The following is a 10,314-nucleotide window of genomic DNA, read 5'->3' as shown; positions in this document are numbered from 1 at the left end:
ACAGAGAGGTCCAGAGCTGCATGATCCCAGGGTAAACTCACACAGTTCCACCTTCTGGCCCTTCAATACGCAGGAGGAATGCACAAGCTGCACCATCCTTTGGGTTTGCTCTCCCCAGCACTACTAACTAGCAGAGCCCAGGGCCGGATTAGGGCATAAACTGTACAAATCCATACTGTTAGCTGCTCATAATGACTACATCAGAATTTCAGCCTGCCTTTTACAAAAGTATGTTTCTAGTCCTCCTGGTTGAAAAGACAAGCTTGAAAATGTGAACTGGTGCAGCAATATTTGCCTGAGTCTGCAGATAGCCTGAAACAATATCTCTGAGAATGGTAATGGCACCATTCATCTTACTGGAGTGTTAACTCAGATTCACTGCTCTAAGGGCTCTGACCAACACCATCTGAGCAGAGAACTCTGGGAAGAAAGGCCCTTGCTGCCACCATGGCTCCTGAGTCCTGTGCTTGGACGAATGAGGGTGAGTCCTCTGGAAAGCACCCAACCCATCTAAAGATAATGAGTGGTGAACTGGTGAGGGGGGAAGCCCAGCATGCCCTTAGAGGAGACTCCTTTTGCCACCCCAAGGAAGTGTAAAGCCATAACATATGACCATGGTGTGATACAGGGCCAAATGATGCCCTCTTGTGAGGATATGTCTATGGCCCCAGATTGCTTGAGTTCAGCTTCTCAGAGCCTGTAGAAAAGGAGTTGGTTGTCTCAGACCATTTCCTAGCAGACAGGTTTGTTTCAGAAAAAGCTATTACCACACTTCCATCCTCAGCGGAGAAGCCAAGGATGGAATGAGACCCTGCGGAATAAAACAGATCTAAGCCACATCCACACAGCAGAATGCAGGCCATTCACACTTCTGCCCTTGCTGCAGATAAATAATTTCATTTTCTAGGCTGTCAGTCTAGCACTTTTCATCAGCACTAATGATTCATTATTTCATCACATCATCAATCACTTCCCCACCCACAGAGTCTGATTACCTACAAGTGACAGGCTAGGCAATAGGTTCCATAACAACATATTCATCATATTGTTTTAAAAACAAAACGTTATCCAGTAGCATGATAGAAAAAATATATATTGCCCCATTTAATATGTGTATCTAGGGCTTACCTCGATACAGCAATGTACTACAGTGGGCAGTTACCCAGCTTCTTTCTGTGTTCATGCCCATGTTGGACACTGCTAAGTCTTCCCTCCCCGATATTACTTTCCCATCATACATATAAAAATATTTCTGAAGAGCACTTCTCCCCATGCTTTGAAATGCACCAGAGTGCTCCAAATGACAGGTAATTTTGAAAGATGTCCTAGAGCAGAGATCCCATTGGAGACCTTTGTCAAACAAGTTAGATACTGGGGGAAATTGTGAGTATTATTCAGGAAGCAACATTCCCAGTGAAAGTGGTTGTCTCACTCCTTGATGTAGAATGTCTTAATGAAGTCATTTGAGAACCCCTCCCTCACTCCCCTGTATGCTAACAAATGAGAGATTTGAGGTTGAAAACACAGGCTTATGGGGACTTTGCATATCATCACTGACTTGAAGACAGGTGTTGGTGAGTAGACAGTAGAGAATCACTGGGCACCGGAGTTTCCTTTCAGACATACATAGCCTAAACTCTAAAACAGAGGAGCCCAAACTGTAGCCTGTGGACCGCTGTTGGGGCCATGGAGAACTGGTGTAATTGACCCCTGCTTGGGCCAAAAGCAGGGTTTGAAATGGGAACCCTCAGCACTAGAAGCAAGAGCCTCTACCACTTAATCTAAAGGATGATGAGTTTGAGCCCAAACTGATTGTAATCAAATAGACTACCATTGACTTTAATGGGCTTTAGATCAGCCCCGAGACCCTCCAGCTGGCAGCTGTAATAGACTTTGGGTATGTCTACACCGCAGCTGGGAGTGAGTCTCCCAGCTCGGGTACACAGACTGGCACTAGCAGTGTGCTAAAGTAGTTGTGTAGACACTGCAACTCAGGCACACAAGTCTAGGGAGTTAGAAGGCCATCCCCAGAGCAGGTCCATCCTGTGCACTGATGAGGCAGGAGTCCTGTGGTAAAATCATATGTGATCATGTAATTAAAGACTGTAGCATAATGCATACACACAGAACGGCCAAATACAGGTTACACAGGCAGCCTTAAATCTGGCATTTCCTAACTTGAGTGTTTGACTTTGCAACTTTAATAATGTTCCATTAAGGTATTTTTTGTGGGTGTAATATTACACTGCTGCTTTTCTTAACTATGGACTTGTGAATGCAGTACAAAAATACTCACTATGCAAGTACTATGTAGTCAATCAATTTGTGAATCCAATGGTCTTTGAATTCATTGTAAATCTAGCTTTGCTTTAACATGTATGGGGTCAGTCCGGTCATTTGCAATTTCAAACACCAGCCCATTAATCTCAATAAAATGTCTTGGCATAAGGGGGTAAGAATGCCTGAATAAAGCACAGCAGGCATTGCTGCTCTGTCTCTCACATTGAATCTCTCAAAGGAATCGTGAATGGATTCACTTGGAACCGTGCTTTGCTCAGCCATTTCTACCTTTGCCTCTGCCTTCACAGAGGCTGTGCTTTTCTCAGCTGCTTTTACAATTTTCTCCTTCCTGGGCAGGCTTAGAAGATGACAGAAAAAACAGACTGCATTGAATAATCAATTAAAAAAAATTTTAGCCGACAGTATTTTAGTTGAATGAAAATCTATCTTTGGTTTGTTTATCACTCTGCTAGAAGCCATAGTTACCCAATAGCTGTTCTCTTATGATCACAGACTTCCTCCACAAAATTACAGAAAGAGAGGTAGACCTTCCACATGTACTGTAACCACCTTTAAGAAGCAAGCAACGGAGTCCCCTTCAAACACCACTTCAAACATACTGTAGATCATAGGATCAGCTCAATCTATATTAAAACATTAAACATATGTTATTTATTATCAGTGTCTGAATCAGTTCTTGTGAAAGGAGCTGGACTGACAGCCTTTAAGAAATAGGTCCTCCACTCAGGTACAGAACACACACAATGGCAAAGATGTTGGATCATATTAAAGAAGTTCTATATTAAAATCACAGATGAGTTTGATTCCCCATAATTAGTAATACCCTGGAATTTAAACTAAGAGGTCCCTTGGTTTTTGGTCTCTTGTTTTTACTGTTTCTCTCCCTCTCTGTGTGAAACTTGCAAGCTGCTAATTGTGTTAGTACATCCTAAGACAGAGTCTGTTCTCAAAGCAATTCTTTGTAACAACAACTACTCACACAGAGACTTCCCGCCCTTTTGTTGTATTCATCTTGCTTTGTTAACAATTGTGATTAAAATAGAGATAGAGGATGTATGTGGATGGATGCTTGGTGTGGATAATAAATGAATGATCAGGGAGGTGCCAGCCTAAGAATCCAGTCTCCATAGGCCAAAGAAGGTGTCAAGTAGAAACAACCAGAGGACCCCCGGAGGGCAGACTGGAATCCACCCAACAGCCTCAAGGATGGGAGAACCAAAGAACAAGATAACATCTGGCAGCACGGAGCAGTCAGGAATGTGCCATCTGCTGTTTGATTAAGCAACAGCATGATGAAGCAATTCCCATAGACTGGCATAGGAATAAATTCCTATAAAAATGGACTCCAGAAACTGAGAACTTTGGGGTCTGATTCTGCAAACCAACTTCCAGGAGCATCAGATGTGCATCTGACAAGGCCCTGCTCCCTCCTTGTGTCCAGGCCACCTGGCCAGTGGCTTGGCAGGAGCAACTCTAAGGCTGGTAACTAAGATAACAACCTTGCAGAACCTGTGCGTGTGTATGAATGAATGTGTGAATAAATATGAAATTGAATGGAATGTTATAGCTATAACTTACTTGATTCTTGCTTACTATGATTCCTTCTGTATTCACAATAAATGTGGCATTTTGCCTTATTCCCTTTAATAAGATCCTGCTGGTTTTTATTTTATTGGTATAACAAAGATAGCTAGCTTCATGCTACCCTGCCAAAGTGTCTCACCTGAAAGGATCACCTTTAAAGGTTGGAGCATAGTTCAATCTATTCAGCCCTTGGCCTCTCCTCAGAGTCTGTCAAATAATGCTAACCGTGCTTCTTTGTGGTGTAGACCGGTTGTCCATTGGGAACTGAACTGAAACCATAACCTTCATTTCACAGGGGTTGTTGCACAGGTATCAGAGGTCTGTCAGATATAACACATCACTACCACTCCTCCCCTGAGGGACCTGAAACAGTTGATACTGAAATAGAGATGTCACTTGTTGAACCAAAATGCCATTCATCCTTAATGGATATACCAGGAAGTTCTATTTGCCCATTAAGACTAAACCTTCCTCAGGAGACATAATTGCCTGATTTCCTATGATTGTTTCTTCTACCTTTGGATTTGCCTTCCATCAAATGCCCTAAATAGGTAGCCATCAGTGGCTAATTGAGATTAAGCCTGCTGTCTAACACTTCCAGTGAGTCTTACAGGAATTAATGTTGTATCTAGTTAGGTATAGACAGCTAGCCCAGTTAGCATTTGTAAGGTTTTGTCTACGCTTGAAATGCTGCATCTGTTCTGCTGTAGTGCATCAGTGTAGACACTACCTACACTGACAAAAGGGGTTCTCCCACTGTCATAGGTATTCCACCTCTACCAGAAGCAGTAGCAAGGTCGACCTAGTGCTGTCTACATGGGGACTTAGGTCATTTTAACTATGTCACTCAGCGGTGTGGATTTTTCACACCTCTGAGCAACATCGCTGGGTCAACCTAACTTTTTAGTGTAGATCAAGCCTAAGTTTGTTCCTAGGTAGTTCCTGGACTCAAGGCCACCTAGGAACAAACTTACAAACGCAAACTGGGGTAGTTATCTGTACCTAGCTAGATAAAACAACTAAGTAATCTCGACATGTGAAAAAAAACACTGATTCAGAACAACGTGCTCTTGTTCCAATAGAAAAGATTCCTGGCTGGTCAGAGGGAGGAGTGGGGTATGGGCTAAAGCTACTGAATCTGAATTCAGAGCCAGATTCCAAATACCCAAAATTTGGGGCTCGTTAAGCATCAAAATTCTGCATCTAGTGTGCTGAAACATTTGCAATAAATGGTTCCAGTTGCTGAAACCTCCTCCCTCTCTCTGAAATTAGCTGCTGTTTGCATCTGAGGTTTTGGCTCAGAAAAGAGGGAGACCCACCCATCACCTATGGCTTAAAGGGGTTGTTAATCTACAGTGTCCTGTTCATACTTTATTGACAATTGCCGTTGGAAAATAGCTCCTGTGGAGCTGAATTGGGGCTTTTCTCCTTTTCACCATCCCTGTTGTATTGCAGCAACGGCAACCCTGATCACCGCTGAATTCCATGTAATTTGACACACTGACCTGTTGTTACATGTCCTATTTTCTCACAGTATACATAATAAAAGGTCTGACATTGTAAAAATAATTCACACCACCATAGTAATAAAAGAAAATGTTACAAGCATTAACTCTGCCGAGTAGAAACAGAAAACAGGTTATGTCTGTCTCCTTATCTAAAGAACATCTATAAAGATGCAAGTGGTCTGGAAACAATAGAGGGTAAATCATGGAAAGAGAAATGGAGCTATGGCAATTTAGACCAACTGGGCATCTGCCACCAAGAGTCCCCGACTGGACTAACTCTAGCTCTTGCCGCTGAAGAAAGTTAAACTGAATCAGCTTCTCCTCCCAAAAGGAAAAGGAGGACGTGTGGCACCTTAGAGACTAACAAATTTATTTGAGCATAAGCTTTCATAAGCTACAGCTCACTAGAAAGAGTCCAGTTACTAGTGAATGTGTCCACACCACATACCCAACAAAAATTGAGATTAATTGGCACCTGTGACCCAAGAACCCCTGTCATAGGGGTACAGGGATCCCCTGGGTTCACTAAAAGAATATTGTGTGAGGTCTCTAATGAAAGTCTGTGTCACACTAGTCATCATAACTATTGTGAGATGTATGTACAGAAAATCTGTGAGGAGTTATGTATAGATACAACAAATTATGTTCTCTAGGGTTTTGTAGTTAAAAGAAGTCACTCAAAGGAACCGTGTCTTGAGACCAACTTCTCAAAGCTCTGTAATCCGTTTTGGAGTCAGATTACAGAGCAGGGAGGTGGGAGACACTTAGCTCCATGGTGGACCATTGTGTATTGTATGTCATACAATAGAAGTCTATTAGGATTCTAAGTCAAATGTTAATGAACAGCTGGCAGAGACTTGAGAAGGAAGCTAACAAAACAAGGTAAACAGTGGGGGAGGGGAAGAGAGAGAGGGAGAAGGGACTCTATCTTGAGGTGAACATCAAAGGTGTGCTCTGGTATATTTGGGTGTGCAGAAAGATAGCCTGGCATTCTTTCAATCTCCAAGGACAAGCGGGCAGTAGACATGATCTTATGAGAAGGGGTCTCTGCCAAATTGCTTGAAAATGATGGGGAAAGAAGTTGGGCTAAGTTATCTTGTAGGACAGTGGTTCTCAGTCAGGAGCCTGAGGCCCCATGTGGGGCAGCCAAGCAGGTTTCAGGGTGGCCACCAAGCAGGGCCAGCAGTAGATTTGCTGGGGCCCAGGGCAGAAAGCTGAAGCCCAACTGCAGAGGGCTGAAGCTCAGGGACCTAAGCCCCATCACCCGGGGCTGAAACCAAAGCCTGAGCAATGTAGCTTCGTGGAAGCCCTATGGCCTGTGGCCCCAGAAAATTGCCCTGCTCGCTACCCCCTAACGCCAGCCCTGGTTTTTATATGCAGAAAACCAGTTGTTGTGGCACAAGTGGGCCGTGGAGTTTTTAATAGCATGTTGCGGGGGCCTCAGAAAGAAAAAGGTTGAAAACTCCAGTTGTAGGAGAAGGGGAATGCCTTGTTAGTTAAATTTAGTCTCTAGAAAGAGTTTTATGGTGTTTTAAATGTAACTATTTGTTCCTATTTCTCATACTGGCTTTTATTTGAATCTTTATTCTTTCTTTAAAATTTTCCTTTTTGTTTTACAATTGACTCAAGTGCTGTAGATAATACAGGAGTCATGGTCTAAGATAAAACTAGTATCTTGCTGTTAATTTATTTATCTCGTTAGACTGACCTAACACTTGGTAAAGCAACCTTCCTTCCTTGTATTTATACCTGCTCCTGTGTCTTTTACTTCATACATCTGATGAAGTGGGTTCTAGCCCACCAAAGGTTATGCCCAAATAAATTTGTTAGTCTCCAAGGTGCCACAAGGACTCCTCGTTGGTTTTGCTGATACAGACTAACACGGCTACCACTAAAATCTCAAACCTCCTAGAAATCTCCCATAGATCATATAGACCTTAAGATTTTTGGGTGAGCTCTGGAGATCTTCCCCCCTCTCGAGCAGCATTTCTGCAGGTAGCAAATCCCCTCTGAACCTGCTAATATCTTTAAGGGACATAGGAAGTTGGCTTGCCCCTCAGGAGAGTCTTTGAGGAAAGAGAAGCAATGCCTAGTATTGGCTCCTGCTTCCCCAAGTCCCCAAACGGTCTTCTGGAGCAGAAAGGCAGCATAAGGAGGGAACAATTCTAATGCCACACTGGTCACTGTCTTCCACGTGTCAGTGGCACACTTACCCCATAATCCACAGCTGTTTAGCTAGGAAATGCCTACTGCTCCAGTGAAGAAATGAAAGGAAAGAAGCAGCCCCATAATCCCACCCTTGTGTGACTTGGGGGGTGTTTCATAGTTTACACTACAGGGAATATGGGACATCTGAATTAATTGCTCATTAGAGCTTGTGGCTGGCACAGTTAACAAGTATTTTTTCATGCTTTGACTGCCTATTAGTCCTCAATTAACTTGTTAGGATGCAGGAAGCGGGGTGGAAAAAGAACATAATCAGTGGCCCCAGGGAAGCAAGAGGGAGGGAACCGGTTACCACATGAAAACATGGGAGGCATCTGGACTCAGAAAAACTTCTGGGGACAGGTATCTCTAGGGACATCTGGCACAACCATCCCAACACTGGGGGCAAAAGAAAGCCCTGCCTCAAGAAGAGGAAGTATGAGATAAGGCAACCTCCTGCCAACGCCAAGATTGGCCCGCACCCAATTCACACAAGGAGGGTTCATGGTGGTAACAAGAAATATCATGCTTTGCAGTTGGACTTTGGCAACTTCTCTTGGGGATGTAAGTGCTGCATCTGCAAGACCTAGATTCATTGAGGTGGTCTACAATGCTTGCAACAATGAGCTGGTGTAGACTGCATCATTCTCACTGAGAGCACCCCATACCGACAGTGGCTTGAAACCCACTACACACGCCTTACTCCTCGGATGCAAGAAAGGCACTACACTCCTGACTCCTGAAGAGGAGGAAATCTTAAACAAGAAGCATTCAAAGAAGATCCAGAAGAAATATGATCAGTGGAAGAATGCCAAGATAAGCAGCATCCTGGAGGAGCAATTCCAGCAGGGAAAGCTGGTTGCTTGCGTCACCTTCAGACCTGCAGAGTGTGGCTGAGCAGACAGCTCTATTCCAGAAGGCAAGTAACTGGAATTCTACCTGAGGAAGATCAAGGTCAGGAAAGGCAAATAAATGTACTATACACAACTGAAAGAATGAATACAAAACCTAGGGTCTTGTTAAAAACAGAACAAGGATTGGGGATATCTGAAGACATTAAAGTTACACTGAGGGTCACTGGGCTTTAGAAAAAAGGAGACAGCAGAGATACTGGAAAGGGCCATGTGACAGAGCCACCTACTTGGGTGCTCTTTCCTGCACTGAGTTTAGAGTAAGGAATAGAACCCAAATCTATCCAAATTTTAGGTGGGCTCTGGATTCTGGGATTTTCACAGAGCTCCACCAAGCGGGTAGTCTCCTCCAGGCTGAGACTGACATACACGGACAAAGGAGCAGAGGGACGCTTGCACTGCCATTATATGCTTTCCCCTATTCAGTGGATAACTACAGGATGCCTGCCTCAAGAGCTGTCATTCTACCATCTTTCACAACCACTAGAGTCACTAAAAAATTTAAAAAGCAAAGAAAAAACTACCTAGTGGAGTGGCTAAGCTATATAGAGCTGTCACTGTGTGCATGGTAACAGTGCAAGGATTTCCTCTACTGTTCAATGCATTATGCCCCTGACATACAATGTCTATAAATAGACTCTGCTCTAACATTCATTACCGTTATCTTATCAGTATTGAACCTGAATTTTCAAGTCGTGACTTCATTTTTTTTTATTGCTTTTACAAAGTCAGTTGGGCAATAATGGCTTTTTTGTAGTACTACGTGCCAGGTAGCTCTGTCTCAAAAGAATCCATCGTGCACAATGAGAAGCAGGAGTGGTGCAGTTTTCACTCATGATTAAGCCAAGAGACACGACAGAACACTTAAGCAGTAGGTAGCAACAAACTTTCCTTCAAGTGCATTGAAAAGTGAAAGCTTCCCACCACTTAAGAATGTTAGCTTATGCTCGAAAAGCCTTCAGTGGCTATATAATTCTGAAACCGTATTTTAGCTACTGCTCATTTTTGCAGGTATAGCATTTTCCCTTCCTCCACATTGTATATTTTGGAAAATAATATGGAATAAGCCAGTGTTAATAATTGTATTTGTGTAGTATAAGTATACAGTAAGATTATGCTTTCGGGGAGGGTAACCTAAAACTTATAAATGTTCATAAATATCTGCAATATGAGGTGAACCCCAGAAAAATAGGACAGTCCTGATCTTACAGTGCTTTTACACTGAAGTCAATGGAGTTGTTTCAGATTTAAAATAAATGTCAGTGAGTTCAGAGTCAGGTACGTAGGACGCAACATTCAAAACCATGTAAAGCATTAATATCAGCATGTCTTCCCTTCACCCTTGAGAGCCCTACATTAATCAATTTCCATTATTTATTGGAATTACAAAGACATGGTTGTTTTACTGATAATACAGAACAACAATACACATTAAAATTCAAGAAAAAACAAGGACCTCATTCAATTTGAGAATGAATCGTTACTCCATTGTCTTCCAGTCTAGCCAACTATCCAGCTCATCTCAATGCAATAGCAATTCTGTCTTACGAGCAAATAAGTGTGGTCTCTCACCTGCTACTCCAGAGACAGATTCTGATCCCACAGACTGATTTTACACCAGTAGAATGCCATGGATTTCAATGGACTTAAGCCTGATTTATATCAGTGCAAGATCAGAATCAGGTTCTCTCTGCCACTGTTGAGATCCTTAACCAAGAGCAATGAAGTCTTACTTTGTAATTCCAAGTGTGATTTTTATATATTGGCCAACAATCTCTTGAACAGAAAAAGTTAGTTTATATGTA

At 42.7% G+C, this 10,314-nt stretch overlaps 1 pseudogene; it reads left to right on the top strand.

Annotated features, from left to right (window-relative positions):
• Positions 1-447: 447 nt before the first annotated feature.
• Positions 448-8,570, top strand: LOC140906165 (small ribosomal subunit protein eS8-like; annotated as a pseudogene).
• The last annotated feature ends 1,744 nt before the right edge of the window (positions 8,571-10,314 follow it).

This window comes from Lepidochelys kempii, chromosome 2 (assembly GCF_965140265.1).
Source record: "Lepidochelys kempii isolate rLepKem1 chromosome 2, rLepKem1.hap2, whole genome shotgun sequence".
Classification (NCBI taxonomy): Eukaryota; Metazoa; Chordata; order Testudines; family Cheloniidae; genus Lepidochelys; species Lepidochelys kempii.
The sequence above is the reverse complement of the archived record's forward strand: the minus strand, read 5'-3'. Positions and strand labels throughout refer to the sequence as shown.